Here is a 21,953-nt window from a genome sequence, read left to right on the forward strand (position 1 = left end):
AACTTTTTATTGCTTACAAAACATTTTAAAATAAGCACATTTATTTGCAGATTTACCTTCAAACAAGAAAAAGAAAAAAGAAGAAATGCAGGTAAATTATATGAAAAACAGAGGGAGCAATTCAGAGAAAAAGAAGAGCAGTATAATAAAGAAGTTGAAATGAAACAACAACTTGAACTTCCTCTTGCAACAGTAGGTGCGGAATTGAGGACTGTAGGAAATAATTTGGATCAGGTAAATCTTTGATAAAAATTGCATATTTCCATCAGTATTATTTATAATATACCCTTGATTTAGTGTATATTATTTAGGTATAAAATAGATAAGAAATTTAATTTAATCCTAATAGGAACTATAATATTTTTAGCTAAAATTACTAACTTATTGGAATTCTTGGCCTCTCATATATGCTCTCTATATATTTTCTGAATGAAGGGATAGAAGGTAAATTGAGATAAATGTGAATGTTGGCTTTTTTTTTTTTTAAGATTACATTTATTTTTAGAGAGAGAGCATGAGCAAGGGAAGGAGGAAAGGGGGAGGGAGAGGGAGAGAAAAGAATCTCAAGCAGACTCTGCGCTGAATGAAGAAGCCGACTCAGGGTTGGATCTTACAACCCTGAGACCATGACCTGAGCCAAAACCAAGGGTAAGACACTTAACCAACTGAGCCACCCAGGCACCCCAGTTTTGGATTTTTTATGTTAACATACAGGCTAAATCGCCTTGAGACTATGATGGAACTAGTTAAATATTTTGTAAAGAAATTTTATTTTCACATACTATATCTTCTTGTATTTTTACTTTATGACAAATTTAGCTGTCATTTAAATTAAAATTTGAGTTATTCACGCAGGATAAAAATCCTTGTATTTAAAAGGCTACTTCTTTTGAACATTTTTTTTTTAAGTTCTCTTAAGCTTTTGACTTTTTTTTTAAAGATTTTATTTATTTATTTGACAGAGAAATAGAGAGCACAAGTAGGCAGAGAGGCAGGCAGAGGGAGAGGGAGAAGCAGACTCTCCACCCAGTAGGAAGACCGACGCAGGGCTCAATCCCAGTGCCCTGGGATCATGACCTGAGCCGAAGGCAGCCGCTTAACCGACTGAGCCACCCCGGCGCCCCTGATTTTTTTTTTTAATGGTGTGATCCAAAATCCTAATGAAAATATGTCTCTAGGTTGTAGAAGAGTGAAATGACGCTAAGTTACAACTTTCTCGAGAACAGAATGCCAGAGTATTACAAGATGGAATTCTAAAGAATCACCTTTGCAAACAAAAGGAGATAGAAGTGCCTAATAACAGAATGAATTCTGGGGTATTTTCTTTAGTTATTTTTAAGTACATGTGTGTATGTATTTGTATGTATATACATTTTATTTTCTGAAATTATGTTTTCTCCATGTATGCATATATATATTTTAAAAACCAACACTGTAGATCATGAAAAGCATAGAGGATTTTTAAAGTATATATATATATATGTGTGTGTGTGTGTGTGTGTGTGTGTGTGTGTGTGTGTGTATTTGGGGGGGGATAAGGGGTGATGACATTTTTGGTCCAGTGGATAAAGTAATATCCTTAATTTAAATGTGTTTGTCTGCAAGAGTCAAATAGTGACATTCATCATGTCCTCATCCAAAGGAGAGGCTTTTAGTATTTTCCATAAGAATTGTTGAGCTTTCCATATGCTCAAAACTATTGCTACTGACAATATGTGTTTCAACATTTGGCAGTTACTTCATCACCTCTGTATTGAAAGAGAAGCTAGCTTAACACTGCCACTGATGAACAGGAGAAGAGTGTAGCCTGTTCAGAGACTTTCTTTTGGATTTAGTCTCTACTTTTGAGGAAAGTAGCAATTTGCTCCAAGTAGTATCCTATTTCATTACAAGGCGCTTTTGGAACAATTATATGCTAATGATAATTTATTGATGAGTGTTTTATTCCTAATAAAATAGCTCAGTGTATTTTCCCCTATTTTAAACATTTTTAAACATCAGGAAGAGGAAATAAAATTTATTGCAGCAGCAAATAATCTCATGATTTTTCTAAGAGCTGTATAAATTTTATCTTCTTTACCATCAGTATTTTGAAATATAAGGCTTCTTTTGTATTTATGATTTACACTAGAGAAGAGCTGCGGTTTGGTGTAAGAACACTAGTAGTGGAGTAAGAAGACCTGGGGAAAGTCCTGCAGCTCACTTAATGTTTTTCACCTCTCCATTCTAGAATTGTGATACCTAAAAAGTTCACTGATGTCGGTAGAAGTGTTTATAGTATAGTGCCTAGATCTGTCAGTTATCAGTAGATGTAGTTCTTATAAGTGACTATAGAAATGTTAGAAAAGTAGAATTTCTATGGAATATGGTCAGGAAAAAAGAATTTTAGGAAATTTAATCTGTCAAAATAAATGCAGAGCTAGGGATTTTATTGTGGGGTAGCTATGTTAGATATCAGACTGTAAATTCAATTTTTAGTGTAATCAGATTTATTAATCTTTTATTTCAGGCTTTCTGGGTTTGTTGTAAATCAGAGAAAGACCTTTCCAGTTCTGAGATTCTTAAAAATTTTGTCTTGGTTTCTTTTTTCCTTTCATGCATTCACTGTCTTCAATTAAGTTTTTGAAACTTTGGGAATTTATGCTTGTATAAAGTTTGAGGTTTGGACCCAACTTTATTTTTTTCCAGTTGGGATATCCACTTACTGCAACCTACTCATTGTATAAATATAGGTTATTCTTTAATTTCAGAGGAAATCAGGATAATGTCATTTTATTTTTAAGCCATGCTTAACCAACTGAGCCACCCAGGTGCAATGTTTTTTAATGATATCTCTGTTACCATGATGAAGTGAGCCATATAAAATCAGAAGATAATCTTTAATGGAATGTTTCAGAAAATGGTCTTATTTCTCATGTTCACTTTTGTGAACGGATATAGAATCCGTACTGATTTTAGGATAACTTGTACAGAAAAGTCATTTTACAAACCAGTTGAACTTAGGCATTTCCTTCATTTTCTTTTCCTTTTAGATATATTGTAAATGCATAGAAATATTCAGATCATGTGTAGTATATACACCCAAAAGAGAGAATTAAGAAATTAAGAATGGGTGCTTCCATTGGATTTTTTTTTTTTTTTTAAGATTTTATTTATTTGACAGACAGAGACACAGCAAGAGAGGGAACACAAGCTGGGGGAGTGGGCGAGGGAGAAGCAGGCTTCCCGCCAAGCAAGGAGCCTGATGTGGGGCTTGATCCCAGGACCCTGGGACCATGACCTGAGCCGAAGGCAGCCGCTTAATGACTGAGCCACCCAGGTGTCCCCATTGGATTTTTAAAACTTTATTGAGATATAATGCACATACCATACAATTCACCCATTTAACATGTACAGTTCAGTGTTTTGATTATATTCATAGAGTTGTGCAACTATCACTGCCATCAAGTAGAACATTTTCATCACCCTGGAAAGAAACCCTTAGCCCTGGAGCTCCCAGCCTCAGGCAACCACCAGTCTACTTCCAGCCTCTATAGAGTTGCCTATTCTGAATATTCCATATAAAGGGGGTCACACAATGTGTGGTCCTTTGTGACTAGCTTCTTTCACTTAATGTTTTCAGGGTTCATCTGTGTTATAGCATATATCAGTGCTTCATTTTTTTTTTTTAATTGTCAAACAGTACTCCATTGTGGGCCAAAACCCTTGTTCATTCATCATTTGATGCACCTTTGGGTTGTTTCCCACTTTATGGCCATTAATAATGCTGCTCTGAACATTGATTTAATTATTGTCTGGACATCTGTTTTTATTTCCCTGCCATCAGATTTTATCCTCTGAGTTAATTGGGTTGATTTCACCATCTCTCAGCCTTTTACTCATGCTGTCCTTTCTGTCCTTTTAGTTTCCCTTCCTCTTGCCGAATCCTACACTATTCAGACCTGGCTCATAGTCTCTCATTCTCCATGAAGCTCTCTCTGACTATTCTAATTCCCACTGACTTTACTCTCTTCACACTTGTCTCATCTAGTCTATGCAGAACAATTTAGTCCTTTATTTTACATTGGTTTTATTTTTTTCATGAGAGATAATTTTGTCTTTCTAAGTACACCTTTATCTAAGGGGAAAAATATGGGATATGCATGGTACCTATCCTTGTATAAATTGAGAATATTTTAAGTTAACAGTTTTTAGGATAAAATTATGTAGTTTATACCATATCAATAATTTCTGATTGAAAACATTGACATAACAAAGCTTTTATTCTAAATGTATTTTAAGCAATTAAATGTAAAATTGAAAGCATTTAATCTGACAGAGGAGAAGTGTTCAATCAAATGCTTGTTTTTTTCCCCCTCACTGTGGAAAAACAGTCTAAATTTGCCTTTCTTCATTTTGCAGCCAGTACTGAGATTACTTTACCAACTATAAAGCTCCGGGCACAGCTTTTCTTTTTTCTTTTATTTTTTACCTTTCTTTTTTAAAGTTTGTTTGTTTGTGTATTTATTTATTTATGTTATTTCTACACCCATTGTGGGGCTTGAACTCATGAGCCCAAGGTCAAGAGTCGCATGTTCTTCCCACTGAGCCAGCCAGGCGCCCCTGGGGACAGTTTTTTCTGATATGCCATACCACGTAGCCTTAATGTATTCATCAGAGTACTTGCTAAAGCAGTGTAACACAGACAGTTGTAAGATAATATAAACATGAAATGATTTGGGAATGTTGATTTAGCAAGAGTCCATTATTTCCACGTCAGTGGCTTTACCTTGCCTCTGATGGTCATGTAAATATTTATTACTCAGTCTAGGAGGTACTATTTGCCCTGTAGTCCATGAGATTGTCCACTGAGTAGTATAGAGAGGAAGTAAGTTAAAATTATTATAAGTGGAAAAAAGTACTGTTAGCTAGTGGAATTGGTAAAAGTTTTTTGAAGTACTGAGGATGTATTCTGGGCCTCATGCTCCCCATTTGCTGCCACTTTCAGTGGTATGAAGAACCATTTCAGTATAACTTGTATAAGAGACCACTTTCATTGGCCTGCCATCTGCCTAAAATATCAAATATTATTAGAACATAACCTACAGCAACAATAATGATGCTAATTGCAGACAGAATTTGGTGTGTGCCACCTACCCTTCTAAATAGTTCATGTATAGGGGCACCTGGGTGGCTCAGTTGTTAAGTGTCTGCCTTCGGCTCAGGTCATGATCCCAGGGTCCTGGGATCAAGTGCTGCATCGGGCTCTCTGCTCCGCCGGAAGCCTGCTTCTCCCTCTCCCACTCCCCCTGCTTGTGTTCCCTCTCTCGCTGTCTCTCTCTCTCTCTGTCAAATAAATACAATCTTTAAAAAATAAAAATAAAAATAAAATAGTTCATGTATGTTTCCTAGATTAATCTTCCCAACATCCCAGTGTGGTAGATACTATTATTATCTTCATTTTACAGAGAAGAAACTGAGACAGAAATTTTAAGTAATTTGTTCCAGGTCACACAGCTAATACCCAGTGAGTTGGGATTCAGACCCCAGGCATTCTGGTTCCTACGAAGATAATGCCTCTCATACTATTCCATGAAATATCTAGTTGTCACTGAAAGCAACATGTTAACTTTTATAATCACTGGAATAGCCATGGTCATTCACATATGTGAATATTTAAAACTATAGTTGATGTGGTACTTAGAATACAAAATTAGAAATGTTTACCATAAGGTAATTTTCTATCATTCCGCCTTTGACCAATATATAAATTTGTAGGCTTAGCTGATAAAATATAATTTAAAAACATTAAAAACGTGACATTTTAGTAACTAGAGAAGTCAGCAAACTTTTCTGTAAGGGGATTGTAAATATTTTATTTTAAGATTTGATTTATTTGAGAGAGAGAAGGAACAGTGGGGAAGGGCAGAGGAAGAGAGAGAGAGAGAGAGAGAGAAGCAAACTCCCTGTAAATATTTTAGGCTTCGTAGGCCATAGGTCTCTGTTGCAGCAGTTCAAATCTGCTGTAGCCATAAATCAGTATGTAGAGGAGAGTGTGGCTGTGTCCACTAAAATTTTATTTACAAAACAGCTGATGGTGGTTTTATACTAGAGTGCCAGGAGTTAAAAGTATTTCTTTTTTTTCTTTTTTAGTTGCAAGAAGCATAAGATCGACACGCAGAGGCTGTAAGATGTATTGAGACGTCGAAAGATCACGTGCAAAAGTACAATTTAAAGCAGCACAGAAAATAACTTGAGTATTTATAAAGCAGAGAAGCAGTGTAGGATGAGAAATATATCAGTTATGATAATAAGTACATCATTGTTAAGCTGGATAAAAATTTCAGCTTTGCGCTATTTGGAAATGCATAAATTTTGCATATTATCTTTAAATTTTGCACATTAACTATAAAACACAACCAGAAAAATGGCACAATTGCCAAATCTTCTACTTTTTAAATTAAGAATTTATGTAAGACCTTCAGATGTTTGTTTAGAAATTATACAGTACTTTTAAAATTTATGTGTGAGAATAATTTTAAAATTTTCATTTTAGGCTTGAAGTTGAAAATGCCAAGTTAAAAGTTACAGTCAAAAAACAAGCGGGCAAAATTGAACAACTTCAGGAAAACCTGTTAAGTACAAGTTCGGTAAGTCAGTCTCTTAATTTCTGTCCTACTAAAAAAGGAATTTTTATTTCTCTAGTAGTAGTATATAAGACTATTTTGGATAATATGAAAATTCCCACTGATAAAAATGTTTATTATATTCATATTGTTGCTACTTGCTACTGGTAGTATAATTCCTCTTTATAGATGAAGTTGACTGAATTCGTAAATTAATTTTTATAGTAAGCTTGTAATAAAAAAGATTGTGGTAGTCTAAGATAAGCAATATTTTATACATACCACATTTTATTTATCTATCTGGCAGTGGACAATTGAGTTTTTCCACCTTTTGGCTATTGTTAGTAATGCTGCTGTGAGTATTGGCATACAAACGTCTGAGTCCCGACTAATATTTTTCAGTATGTTTAAAAATTCCCAAACTTTGAGTCATAATTTGATCTTGAATTCTGACTTTCTCTTGTAATCTAAACCCTTCAGTGAGATTTGAGAATGGATTACTCTCATGATAATTTGTTGTGATTTGTAATTATAAATTTGTAATTTGTTGTCTTCATCAAGAATGACTACTAGGTCATTATGCAAACATTTTTCTCAAAGGAATATATTTTTCTCTTTGTTGGATTTTGAAAAGGAAAAGAGATGCCAGTGAAAAAGTGGAAATGACTTCTCAATCAGGGCCTTACAGAGTAACATCGTGCTCCTAGCATTCACTGCAAGTTCAGGAACTAATTTTTTTTTCCATTAATTTGAGTTAATCAGCCTTTCAGAGATTTAACAATCCAATCTCAGAAAAGATTAATGTGCAATCCAGGATTCCAACTTACTGATACGTAATGAAAACTATGTAAGTATTTGCCAAGCAGAACCGGATTATCATGCCATTTATACCCTCCTTCATAGGGGAAGCTACCAGTGATTTAAGATGAGAAGACTGCATTGTGAGTCCTAAGTTGGAACAATGAGGTAGATGCACCTACCACTAGTTTCTTTTAGTCACAAAAGCTGCATCCTTGCAAATTTCATTATATAGCTATACCTATCAGGGGAACTAGCACATTCTGTTGATTGGTCCTTTTTGTGGCCAAAGAAACATCGAAAATAATTTTTTTTTCTAGATTTCCTATAAATTAGTCACATTGTATTACTATACTTTTCATTGAGCAAGTAACGTGACAATATGTGAATGAGAATGCCAGGAGTTGTCCCCCTACGGTGTCATATAGAAATCTATTAAGGAAGGTATCAAATCTTGTAAAGTTTGTAAGAATATCCGTAGGTATTCTGTAGATTCCAATGGAAATGAATTAGGTTATGACATAAAATTATTAGCCACTTTAAGGTCTACCCTGTGAAACAAACACTTAGCTTTCAACCAACTCAGTCCATAGTCCTAACATCTCTAGAAGGATTTTATCTCATGAATCCCCAGGCCAGAGACTACCTGGGTTAAGAGATTTGATGGACATAGTTTTGAGGTGAAGAATCTGGATTGGGAAGAAGAGATAGCTCTAGGCTGACTTAAGCTTCCAAACAATATAGTCAAGTATGTGTCTGAAAAGAACTTCAGAAGAAGACTTCCATAAGATCCAATCTCTATGGAATAGGAAATTATTCAAAAGAAAACAAAGGCAAACAATTGATAGTCTGACTCTTGTGAGAAACATTTGCATCAGAAAAGAAAAGCAAGACAGAGTATGGTGGTCAGCATCCTAAGGGTAAGGGTGCCCCGGAGATGACAAAATAACAATACAGTCAAAGTAATACCAAAAAGAGTCAACATAAAATGTACAAGATTAGCTGTCTAGGGCTACCTGGGTGGCTCAGTCAGTTAAGTGCCTGCTTTTGGCTCAGACCATGATCTCAGGGTCCTGAGATCGAGCCCTGCTAAGCTGGGAGTCTGCTTCTCCCTCTCCCTCTGCTCCTTCCCCTATTCATGCACTCTCTATTTCAAATAAATAAATTTTAAAAAATTAGCTGTCTATAAAGGTAATCCCCATCAGGTAATGGTTTTTGAGTGTGATGTTGAGAATATTGTCTATGAGGGACTAGAAGGAAGATCAAAAAGTAGAGATGACCTCAGTAAAGGGGTCAAGGCTGGAAATGTAGATTAGAGAATCTGGTTTTGAAGCCTTGAGATTTAACCAACTCTGAGAGGATTTGATAAGAGGAATAGCAAGGGTCAGGGACTAACCGCGGTTGCTGTCCTTTAGAAATAAAATGGGATTAGAGAGCAGAGGGAGGGTATGGTCATTGTTTTCAGCTGTTGCTGAGAAGTAAAGCAGGATAAAGACTTTAAAAAAAAGATCCTTGATGACCCTCAAAATTTTTTAGTGGAATTCCAGGACTGAAATTCCGATTTTAGTGTAAAAGCAGAAAATAAGTGTTGGTAAGATGAATCTGTGGATGAGATGACACATTAAAGAATGCTCAAGTCTATTGAAAGGGGAGAAGCAGGATGATAGAAAAAGCTGCAAGAGTTAAGCAAAAGTTTTTATGTAATATCGAGAAGACTTAAACTTTATTTAAAGAGAAAGGTATTGAAATTGAAACCTTGCAGAGATGCTTGCAATGCTTGCAGAGAATGAGAGTATCTCATTCTAAAGTCAGGCGATCATCAAAACTGTAATGGGGACTGCATAGGAATTTTTCAGAGATTATCTTAAAAAGGTATGATCTCACAAAACCCAGAGTATCTTAAGCTATGGATGAAAATGTTTCTAGGGCATCTTTAGAAACTAAAATGTAAATATAACCACTTTTTAAATTTTTTCATTAACACGTAGTATTAATATGGGTAAGAACCTCTGTATTTAACAAGTAAATTTTGGCAATTTAAATTCTAGAAAAAATAATGATAAAAATGTAAAATCAGTTTAAGCTGTTTTTAAGAAAGGTCCTTATATTTGAAATTTGTATTTATTGGCATCAGGTTTATAAAACTATATTATATAAAACTTAAAATTATAAATTTTAAACTCCATTATATAAATTTAAAATTATAAATTTATAAAATTTATAAAATGTAGTTTCTGAGCCTTTCTAAACATGTTATTACTTATGAATTCGTGAGAAATAATATTTTATGAGAGAACAATGAGTATCTAGATTTTTAAATATAATTTTCTTTAAAAATTTTTTTCAAAGTCTGATGATGAAAAGGGACAGATAAGAAATTTACTGAGATGTTCCAGGCCCCGGAGAGCGACGGCGGCCGGGTGGGCTCAGCCATGAAGCCCCCGGGAGGAGAGGCCAGCAATCTTTTTGGAAGTCCAGAAGAAGCTGCTCCGTCAAGCAGGCCCAATAGGATGGCATCTAATATTTTTGGACCAACCGAAGAGCCTCAGAACATCCCTAAAAGGACCAATCCTCCAGGGGGGAAAGGAAGTGGTATCTTTGACGAATCCATGCCTGTGCAGACTCAACAGCGTCTGAACCCACCTGGTGGGAAGACCAGTGACATTTTTGGGTCCCCAGTTGCTGCCACTTCACCTTTGGCACACCCAAACAAACCCAAGGACCACGTGTCCTTGTGTGAGGGAGAAGACCCCAAATCAGCCCCTAAAGCCACAACAAGCTCGTGGCCTGGAGAAGAACCCAGTGAGAAGGGGGGGCCTGGAGAAGTGGGCCGTGCCCAGCAGCCGGGGCCCATGCCCGCGGAGGACAGCCATGAGCCCAGGTTGGGCCCGCGGCCGCGCTCTCATAACAAAGTCCTCAACCCGCCTGGAGGCAAATCCAGTATCTCCTTCTACTAAGAGGGGCTGCTGCTTCACCTGTAGCCAGACAAGAACCCGGAGAGATAGGATTTCAAATACTATAGTTTCTTTTAGCCCAAAGGAGCCGGGTGGGGAGAGGGTCTGCTGTGTATCTGAAGCCGCTGCTCAGGCCCCACTGCCGTCACAGAGCTGGGGGGAGCTTACCTCCAGACTGCGGGAGACCTGTCTTGGTGGGGATAAAACGGGACTCACTGTAACTGTGCATGTGACGGGACTCAACGAGGGGCGTGGGGGCAGGTGGTGCGAGGCCACGCTGAGGCCTGGTGGCGTGGGGCTGCCCACAGCCTCGCCACACTGGCGCTCTGCTGGCCGACCAGGGGTCTGGGGATCACGAACACAGTAGCAGAGTTTAAGTTTAAAGCCTTGGCAAGAAAATAAGAAACAACCTGTGTGTTGCTGTGGGATAGACGAGCAAGGCACAGGCCAAAACACTACTGGTGGGGACTGGGGTCTCTGGCTGGCCCCGCAGGTTCTCACCCCATTCACCACGGGACTGTTTCCATCCCTGGGGCTGCCTCTGCAGGCCCCCGGTGCCTCCTTTCCAGTCAGCCCCAGTGTGGTGCTCTGCACGCTTCCTGAGCCACCTCGGTTGCTTGTCCCTGGCAGCTGTCGACAAAAACCAAAAAGTCATTCTCAGTCTCATGCTTTATGGAAAGATTTTGTGCCCTGATCCTCTGAGGTGCTCCATTTCTGCCATCTAAAAGCTTGGCCGGATCTTACGTAGGAATCTCTGCCTTTCATTCCCAGGCTGGTTTTGCCGTGAACTGTTCCTTCTTTTCCTGAGTGGCCTCCTGTCTAGGCCTGTGCCCTTCTCCAGGGATGCAGACAGCTCCCTTGTCAAACCACACCTCTTCCCCACCCCCACCCCCCGCCCCCGACTCCTGCAGCTGTAGAACTGTCCACATGCATCCAGGCAATGGGGTGACTGAAATCCTTCATGCGTCTTTACTCCTGTTGACAGTGGGAAGAAGAGATGCTTCAGAACCTTGGGTTCTTCGGTTTGAATCTTTAATAATACCTAAAAAGCTTTTCTAAAATATCAGCTTTACATAAGTGACTGTTGACTCTGCCCTGTTTCTGACAACCTTTCTAGGAAAAAGTCAGTTGCTCAGGTACAACCGAGAGGAAGAAACTTTGCTTAGCTGCTCTTTATAAAGCTTTACAGAACCTCTGGGCCATATTCAGTTTCCAGAAGAAACCTGGAGACCTTGGCCCAGAAAATTAAGTAGTTTGACATCGAAGTCTCAACTAGCTGATTCCATGATGCTTGTCGGCACAGAGAACGGGCTGGCCAGAGCGCTGTTGCTTTGGTCCCGGCAGGCAGAGTTTCTTCCCGTTGGCCCTACAGGACTGTCTCAGACCTTGAACCTCACTCATGTTGGACCAACAGTTAACAGAGGACAGGCTTCAGGTCGGGGTACATCTTGGTATGAGAGCCTACAAAGCTAATGCTAGGTACTAAAAATACCTGCATCATGACTGAAATTTAAAAAAGCAACAATGCTGTGTTTCATCATACCCACAGTGGCCTAGACACATTTTTTTTATTTTTATTTATTTATTTATTTATTTATTTATTTATTTATTTAATTTATTTATTTGACAGAGAGACACAGCGAGAGGGGGAACATAAGCAGGGGGAGTGGGAGAGGGAGAAGCAGGCTTCCCGCGGAGCAGGGAGCCCGATGCGGGGCTCGATCCCAGGACCCTGGGATCGTGACCTGAGCCGAAGGCAGATGTTTAACGACTGAGCCACCCAGGCGCCCGGAGAGAGAGAATCTTAAACAGGCTGCACATCCAGCACGGAGCCCAACATGGGGCTTGATCTCACAACCCCAAGGTCATGACCTAAGCCAGAATAAGGAATCAGATGCTTAACTGACTGAGCCACCCAGGCACCCCTAAGATTTTATTTTTAAGTAATCTCTACACGCAACGTGGGGCTTGAATTCACAACCCCGAGATCAAGAGTCCCATGCTCCACCGACTGAGCCAACAAGGCGCCCTGCTGTTCTTTTTTCTTTTTTTTAATGACAGATTACTTACAAAAAAAACCCAAAAACAACAATCAGGTTGTTAGCAGAGCTCTAATCAGCAAAAATAAATGCCAAAAGGTAGCAGGAAAATATCTTTTACATACCTAAAGTAAAGAACTCATAACCTAGAATGCTATACATAATAAATTATTCAAGAAGGAAGATAATGCAATGTATATATTCAAGTATGAAAAAATACGAGTTTACTCCTTACTGACATTTGTGAAGAGACTGCTGAAGAATATGTATCCATCAGCCATAAAACTGATTCAAAGAATGAAGGAGGAAATTCAATGGTGAGCAAATTCATTTGAAAAACACAGCTAAACTAAATGAAGTATTGAGTGTGAAAAAAATAACCACAGTATGGGGTGCCTGGGTGGCTCAGTTGGTTAAGCGTCTAACTCTTGATTTTGGCTCAGGTCATGATCTCAGGGTCCTGGGATCGGGCTCCAGGTTCAGCAGGGAGCCTGCTTGAGGATTTTCTCTCTCCCTCTCCCTCTGCCTCTCCCCGCCCCATTCTCTCTCTCTCTCTAAAATAAAAATAAATAAATCTTTTTTTTTTTTTTTTTTTTAAGATTTCATTCATTTGACAGAGAGAGACACAGCGAGAGAGGGAACACAATTAGGGGGAGTGGGAGAGGGAGAAGCAGGCTTCCCACAGAGCAGGGAGCCCAGTGCAGGGCTCGATCCCACCAGGATCATGACCCAAGCCGAAGGAACACGCCCAACGACTGAGCCACCCAGTCGCCCCCAAAATAAATAAATCTTAAAAGGAAAAAAAAATAACGACAGTAATTTTCATGGATGTGTGTAAAAATCGGAAAATTCTAGATAACAATACTAGCAAAGCTGATGGCAGGGTGTTTCAACTTGAAATAAAAAATTATAAATATTTCTGCTGCTTTTGGAAGAGAACAGCTAATAATTAACCTTAGAACTTGTTGGAGAGGGGCACCTGGGTGGCTTAGTTGGTTAAGTGCTCAACTCTTGATTTTGGCTCAGGTCATGATCTCAGGGTCATGAAACTGAGCCCTGGAGTCAGGCTCCCCACTCAGTGAGGTGTCTGCTTCTCTCCCTCTTCCTCTCCTTCTGCCCCTCCCCCTGTATGTGTGCTCTCTCCCCCTAAAATAAATAAATAAATCTTAAAAAAAGGAAAGAACTTGTTGGAGGAATGTAAAACTAAGATACATGTTAAAAATTTAAGAGGAACTTTTAAAGCAAACCACGAGAATCAAGAAAAAAGTACTACTCCAACAAAAAGAGCAAGAATAAAAATAGAAAAAGCAAGTAGGGGTAAAAGCTTGGTAAAAAGATGACATAAGATAGGATAAATTCTAAGGAAATTAATAAATTTTTGAAAATTTATCTTTAGAATGCTACCCATCAAAACCTATAGGGTCATTAATCCAGTATGTAAGTGAAAAGTCATAGTTTTACATGCATTTATTATAAAACAAGAAGCCGTCAACTTAAGTCAGAAACAAATTTAAAAAGTTGGAAGGAGAAAATAAAGGCAAAGGTAGAAATTAAAGAAACAAGGATCAAAGAATTTTAAAATAGTTAAATTGCAAAATCAAAACCTGCTTCTCTTAAAAGAGTAGTAAATAAAAAAAGCTTTAAAAGCCTTCCTAAGGAAAAAAGAGAGTAGACACAGATTAATATTAAGAATGGAAAAAGGGTCAGAAGTATAGATAAAGAATAGATTTTTTTTAATTCAAAAAATGTTTGAAAATGTTATGGCAATTTAAAAATTAATGACAAACACATTTTTAGAAAAATTATCAAGTTGGCTGAAAAAGAAATTTAACACCTGATTCACCCAATATTATCAAAGAAATTGAATTGGTTGATAAAAATTTCCATCTCTTAAAGGCACTAGACCCAGAGAAGTCACAGGACAGATTTAGCAATCTTTGAAGAAATAGGTTGTTTCTGGTCCACTGGGAAGAAGGCAGAGTAGGAGGGCCCTAAGCTTGCCTCCTCCCACGGATACAACTAGATAACACTCACAGCAATGTAAATCACCCAGAAAATGACCCAAGACTTACACAAGAAAGAGAAGAAGTCACATTGAAGAAGGTAGGAAGGGTAAAGACACGGAAGACGTGGTCTAGGAGCTAAATGGACCGTGGACATCCTTGGTGGAGAGGGAGCTGGTGGTGCAGAGAAGGGTACAAAACAGACTTGCACACTGGAGAGCCCACAAACGGGGAGGACAAATCCCCAAAACATTTGCCTTTGAAAGAGAGAGAGGCCGAACTTCATGAGTTCTTATAACTAGTGGCACTTGAAGCCTGGAATCTTAAAAACTGGCAGGCTCACCTCTGGGAGAGCCTGGAGGGTGTTAGAAAGCAGAGTCCCCACCCTTAAAGAGACAGCCAACAAACAGGCCATGCAGATACAGCACTAGAACCAACAGTTTGAAAAACAGATGGGGCAGACAGGAGGGAGAGTGATTTCCTCATATCAGAATGTGGCCCAGAGAGATAAGGATCATGGGAAGACCCCTGCAGGGACAAAGGAACTGGCAGGTGCCATTTCCCTCCCCGTGGCCCCCAGAAAAAAACAATGGCCATCTGTGGGAACAAGTGCTGTGTCAATACTTGCTACCTAACTTGTTTGCACCAAGCCCCCAACCCCTTGCTTGGGCAGATCCACCCTTCCCAGTGCTGCAGGGCCCCTCCCCGAGAAGACCAGGCCACCTGTCCACCACATCTCCAGACCAGCACATTTTGCGGGACCTCAGTTCCTGCAGCAGCAGGGGCAGGTCTCATTTTGCAAGGAGACCACTGCACATCTTGTTAAAATGCACCCCCACCACTGTTGGGGACCAAACACTGCCCACAATAGGCAAAGAGAGCCTCTGCAGACAACTGGACAGAAGGAAAAAGAGGCCAAGACTCAACAGCAGAGCACACACAACACAGAGGAGACACTCCCTGAAACCCCAGGGAACAGGGGACACTGCATTGCAAGGCACTATAGGACCTCTTCTTCATAAGGCTACTATTGTTAAGAGCAAGAGAAGTAGCTGATTTTCCTAACACACACAAACAGACATGGTTAGACAAAATGAGGAGACAGAGAAATATCTCCCAAATGAAAAGACAGCACAAAACCACAGTAAGAGACTTAAGTGAAATGGATATAATTCTGATAGAGAATTTAATGATCATAAAGATATTCACTGGACTTGAGAAAAGAGTGGAGGACATCAGCGAGACCCCTTAACACATAGATGAAAAAGAACCAATCAGAGATCAACAAGACAATAAATGAAATTAAAAATATACCTGGTGGAATAAATAGCAGGCCAGATGAAGTAGAAGAGTGAATTAATGACCTGGAAGACAGGAATGGAAAGCAACCAAGGTGAGCAAAAGAGAGAAAAGAAAATTATGCAAATTGAGAATAGTCTTAAGGAACTCAGTGACTCCATCAAGCATAATAACATTTGTATGGTAGGGGTCTCAGAAGAATAACAGAAAAGGTGGCAGAAATTTTATCTGAAGAAATAATAGCTGAAAACTTCCCTAATTTGGGGAGGGAAACAGATATCCAGATCCAGGAGGCATAGAGAGTGCCCCAAAAACTCAACCCAAGGAGGTCCACACCAAGACACATAGTAATTACAATGGCAAAAAGTAGAGATAAAGAAAATATTTTAAAAGCAGCAAGAAAAAAGAAGACAGTTACTTACAAGGGAAACCCCATAAGGCTATCAGCAGATTTTTCAACAGAAACTTTGCAGGCCAGAGGTAGTGACATGATATATTCAAAGAGCCGAGAGGGAAAAATATGCAGTTAAGAATACTCTGTCCAGCAGGACTATCATTCAGATAAAGAGTTTCCCAGACAGGTGTGCCTGGGTGGCTTGGTCAGTTAAGCCTCCAACTCTTGATCTCAGCTCAGGTCTTGATCTCAGAGGTGTGAGTTCAAGCCCCTCATTAGACTCCACGCTGGGTGTGGAGCTTACTTTAAAAAAAAAAAAAACAATGGAGTTTCCCAGACAAATAAAAACTAAAGGAGTTCATGACCACTAAACCAGCCCCACAAGAAATATTAAAGGGGACTTTTTGAGTGGAAAGGAAAGAACATAAGGGAGAATATGAAAAGCAAAAAACACAAAAGCAGTAAAAATAAGTATTTCTGTACAAATCAGTCAAGGGATTCATAAAATAAAAGGATGTAAAATATGACACCACATACCTAAAATGTGGAAGGAGAGGAGAAAAGAATGGGTTTTAACTTAAGCAACCACCAACTTAATATAGATTGCTATATACAGAAGATGTTATATACAAACCTAATGATAACCACAAATCAAAAACCACGAATAGATATTCAAAGAATAAAGAGAAAGGAATCCAAGAATATCACTAAAGAAAGCCAACAAGCAAGAGAGGAAAAGATCAAAGAAAATCTATTGAAACAACCACAAAACAAGTAACAAAATGGCAATCGATACGTATATCTGTCAATATTTACTTTGAATGTAAATGGACTAAAGACTCCAATCAAATGACATAGGGTGACAGAGACCCATCTGTATGCTACCTACGAGAGACTCAATTCAGACCAAAAAACACTGCAGATTCAAAGTGAGGGGATGGAGAAATATTTATCATGAAAAGGGATGTCAAAAGAAAGCTGGGTAGTAATACTTAAATCAGACAAAACAGACTTTAAAACAAAGATTGTAACAAGAGACAAAGAAAGACACTGTATAATAAAGGGGGACAATCCAACAAGAGGATATAACAATTGTAAATATTTTTGCACTCAAATACATAAATCAGTTAATAAAAAACATAAAGGAAAGAATTGATAGTGATACAATAATAGTAGGGGACTTTAACACCCCACATACATCGATGGATGGATAGTCCAAGCAGAAAATCAACAAGGAAACAGTGGCTTTGAACAACACACTGAAGCAGATGGATTTAACAGACATTCAGAACATTCATTCCTAAAATAGCAGAATACCACATTCTTTTCAAGTGCACATGGAACATTCTCCAGAATGGATCACGTATTAGGCCACAAAACAAGTCTCAACAAATTCAAAAAAATTGAAAGACCGTGCATCTTTTCTGACCACAATGTTATGAAACTAGAAACCAATCGGAAGAAAAAGTCTGGAAAGAGCACAAATACATGGAGGTCAAATTACACGCTACTAAACAATGAATGGGTCAACCAAGAAATAAAAGAAGAAATAAAAAATTTCATAGAAACGAACGAAAATCAAAACACAATGGTCCAAAATCTTTGGGATGCAGCAAAAGTGGTTCTAAGAGGAAAGCTTATAGCAATACAGGCCAGCCCCAAGGAACAAGAAAAATTCTGAAATAAACAATCTAACTTTTACCTAAAGGAGATAGAAAAATAAGACCAACAACATTCAAACCCAGCAAAAGGAAGGAAATAATAAAAATTAGAATAGAAATAAATGATATAGAAACTAAAAAAACACAAAAGAACAGGTCAATGAAACCAGCAGCTGATTCTTTGAAAAGATCAACAAAATTGATAAACCTCTAGCCAGACTCATCAAAAAAAAAAAAAAAAGAAAGAAAGAAAGAAAGAAAGAAAAGAAAAAGAAAGAGAGAGAGAAAACCCAAATAAACAAAATCACTAATGAAAGAGGAGAAATAACAACCAACACCACAGAAATACAAATAATTTTAACAGAATATTATGAAAACCTATATGCCAACAAATTCAACAATCTAGAAGAAATAGATAAATTCCTAGAAACATATAAATTATCAAAACTAAAACAAGAAGAAATAGTTAATTTGAACAGACCAATTACCAGCAGTGAAATTGAATCAATAATCAAAAAACTCCCAAAAAACAAAAGTCCAGGACCAGACAGCTTCACAGGCAAATTCTACCGAACATTTAAAAAAGAGTTAATACCTATTCTTCTTAAACCATTTCAAAAAATAGAAAGGGAAGGAAAACTTCCAAAATCATTCTGATGAGGCCAGTATCACCCTGATACCAAAACCAGACAAAAACACTACAAAAAAGAGAACACAGGCCAATATCTCTCATGAATATAGATGCAAAAGTCCTCAACAAAATATTAGCAAACTGAATCCAACAGTATGTTAATAAAAAAATCATACACCACAATCGAGTGGGATTTATTCCTAAGATGCAAGCGTGGTTCAATAGTCCCAAAACAATCAACCTGATATGTCACATCACTGAGAGAAAGGATAAAAACCATATGATCATTTCGATAGATGCAGAAAAACCATTCAACAAAGTACAACATCCATGCATAATAAAAACTCTCTGTTAAGTAGGTCTACAGGGAACATACCTCAACATAATAAAGAACTTACATGAAAAATCCACAGTCAACATCATAATCAATGGTGAAACAATAGAACTACCCTTTGATCCAGTAATTGTACTACTGGGTATTTCCCCCAAAATACAAAAACACTAATTCAAAAGGATACATGCGTTCCTATGTTTATTGCAGCATTATTTACAATAGCCAAAATACGGAAGCAGCCCAATGTCCATCAACAGATGAATGGATAAAGAAGTGGTATGAGCACACACACACACACACACACACACACACACACACACACACATAATGGGATATTATTCAGTTATAAAAAGGAATGAAATCTTGCCATTTGCAATGGCATGGATGGAGCTAGAGAGTATAATGCTAAGCAAAGCAAAATAAGTCAGTCAGAGAAATACAAATACCATATGATTTCACTCACAGGTAGAATTTTAGAAACAAAACAAACCAGCAAAGGAAAAAAAGAGAGAGAGAGAGACAAACTAAGAAACAGAGTCTTAACTATGAGAATAAACTGATGGTTACCAGTTGGGGGGAGGGTGGGGGGATGGGTGAAACAGGTGATGGGGATTAAAGAGTACACTTATCATGATGGAAAAACAAAATAAAGAAAAAGAGGGGGAAAAAAGAAACAGGTTATTTCTATCTTATATAAACTTTTGCAGAGAATAGAAAAAGAGAGAAAATTACCCTTATAAGGCTTGTTAACCAAATTGGACAATAAAAGAAAATTAGAGGCCAATCTCACCTCAACATGAATGCAGTAATGCTATATAAACTTTAGTAAATGGAATCCGCATTATATTCTAACATTTAGGGTTTTCAAGCATTTTTTTCCAAGATTAAAAAACAATAATAATACCATTTGCCACATACATAGATGAAGGAGAGACTCCATATGTTCTTCCCAATAGATTAACACACATGATTTGATAAAAATTTAACTCATTCATGAAAAAACAACTTCGTAGCAAACTTTCCTTACCTTCATAAAGGTACAAAACTAAAACAAACAAAAAATCCCACTCAATGGTGAAAATATTTCTAATAATAATAGCCCTTATTGAATTTCATGTTTTACATAATTTCACATGTATTAAATAATTTAATCCTAAGAACCCCAATAGCAAGGTATTATCTTCTCCATTTGACAAGTGGAAAATGTGACAGAGAGAGGTTAAGTAACTTGCCCAAAATCACACAGGTAGTAAGAGGTAGAGCTGGGACGTGAACCCAGGCACATTAGCCTCAAAGTCCGTCCATACCTTTAACTAGGATGCCATAATTTCTTGAAAAATATCCAAAACCGCTTAATTTCCACTGCCCGTGTAGACCATGTACTCCTGGATTGAATGTGGATTCTGTCTAGTCCTGTTTGAGCAGAATTTATGTGGGCCCTAGAACTTGTGTCTTAGGGTCACTTTCCCCTGAGGTCCCCATATCCATTTCAGTGATAGAGTCATCCTCAGTAGATTCCTGAACAGAATCTGTTATTCATGCTCTTTTTTTTTTTTTTTTAAAGATTTTATTTATTTATTTGAGAGAGAGAGAATGAGAGAGAGCACATGAGAGGGGGGAGGGTGAGAGGGAGAAGCAGACTCCCTGCCGAGCAGGGAGCCCGATGTGGGACTCGATCCAGGGACTCCAGGATCATGACCTGAGCCAAAGGCAGTCGCTTAACCAACTGAGCCACCCAGGCACCCTGTTATTCATGCTCTTAAAGTCTATGCCCCTTGGGGTCTAGCAAGGATCAATACTTCTGCCATGTTCTCTCCCCACCAAAACTAACCTTTTTCAGCTTTTGGATTTTCTCTACTCTTAAGAACTTACTTCACTTCAATGGGATGCAGAAGATCTTCCCTTTCTCACATTGCTTTCTGTGGTGGAGATCCATGACAAAGACTACCTGGTCTTCCGGGCTACATTTCCTCTACTCTTTTTAAGAAGGTTCCCTTAGTTTTATAAATGTTATCCTGCCCCTCAGAGTGATCCCTTTCCTTCTCAAAAAACCTGTAAGCAGCCTTGTTTGGTGGGACTGAGTGCTCTCCCTTTATTATTTCCCCTTGAATTTAGGGCTCAGACATTTGGTTTGCTAACATAGTCTTCTATTTTTGTTTTGGGAAGGCTCCCATAAGACAGAAGTATAAAGCCAAGGAGTTACTGAATGATCAAATCACCCACTGTTTACCGAATCTTGCCCACCTTCACCTCCATTGGATAAATTCATACTCTCCCAATGGACTTCAAGCCCAGGGTCAATCACTTTGGTCGCCCCTGGTTCCTTGTAGTATTTCTCCTCTTTCCTGTGCTTCTCTTTTGAGAAGATTTAACTCTAGAAATTCTTGGTCCCCTAGGGCTCAGGACATACAAAAATCTTTACCTAAATAACTTCATCACTTTGAGACCGAATTAATAATATGTGAAAGATTCTAATCTAATTGCCCACATTCTAGACTTAAAAGTCTATTCAGATTTTTTGTAACCACTGTGACTAGCTCTCCTGTTCTTCAAGGGAACATCCCCAAGGGCACCTGCAGTTAGTCAGGTATCCCCTGGATTTGTGCTCCCTCTGGGAGCATTAGTCTGGTTTCCTCTGTTACATTTTTTAAGACTCTAGTCACTCTCTCTAACCTATTAATTTTTAACTACCCCCTCCCCCTTTAAAGTCCTACTCAGTAAGCTGTCAAGTCTGGTTATTGTTGCTGTGTTTTCCTTTCTGTACGTTGAGTGTGGCCTTCAAGATCTCCCCTTTCCTGTTCTGTCTAATGTGCTCTCCCAAATTCCAACAATTCCTTTAAGGAAATCTTAATTTTTCTTTCTCTCAAGCATTCTCTAGCTTGTCTTCTGCTATTTCCTGAGCCATGTTTTTGGGCATCGCTATACTATAAAAAATGAGAAATTCACCTTATTATATAAAAAGGAATTTAATGAAGCTCAATGATAAAGTAACTACTTCAAAGAGTTTTACCATCAGCATTGTGAACCCCAAGTCCATAAAAACCTGAGTTCTCCTGCTTCCAAGAAGTCAAATCCCAAATGCACAAGTACTTATCAACCTTCTGCTTGTGTCACAGTTGCTAATGTCCCACTGAACCAAGTAAGTCACATGGCTAAACCCAGAGTCAATGTGGGAGGGAACTATGAAAGGTCATAAATACTGGGAGCCATGATTCATTGGAGACCACCAATATAA

The 21,953-nt window shown here is 38.3% G+C and overlaps 1 protein-coding gene, 1 long non-coding RNA gene and 1 pseudogene across 14 annotated transcripts in view; 2 read left to right on the forward strand and 1 right to left on the reverse strand.

Moving 5' to 3' along the window:
* The window catches only part of LOC118555525 (ankyrin repeat domain-containing protein 26-like), a 511,611-nt gene that overhangs the window by 347,978 nt on the left and 141,680 nt on the right, over nucleotides 1-21,953 (reverse strand). The gene's annotated exons all lie outside the window — the stretch shown is intronic.
* On the forward strand, nucleotides 5,857-9,784 carry LOC144382326 (uncharacterized). Its single transcript, XR_013449016.1, has 3 exons — nucleotides 5,857-6,203; nucleotides 6,536-6,629; nucleotides 9,753-9,784. It is a non-coding gene; the product is annotated as an uncharacterized LOC144382326 (long non-coding RNA).
* On the forward strand, nucleotides 9,791-10,544 carry LOC118552734 (jupiter microtubule associated homolog 2 pseudogene; annotated as a pseudogene).

The sequence above is a fragment of the Halichoerus grypus genome, chromosome 6 (assembly GCF_964656455.1).
Source record: "Halichoerus grypus chromosome 6, mHalGry1.hap1.1, whole genome shotgun sequence".
Classification (NCBI taxonomy): Eukaryota; Metazoa; Chordata; class Mammalia; order Carnivora; family Phocidae; genus Halichoerus; species Halichoerus grypus.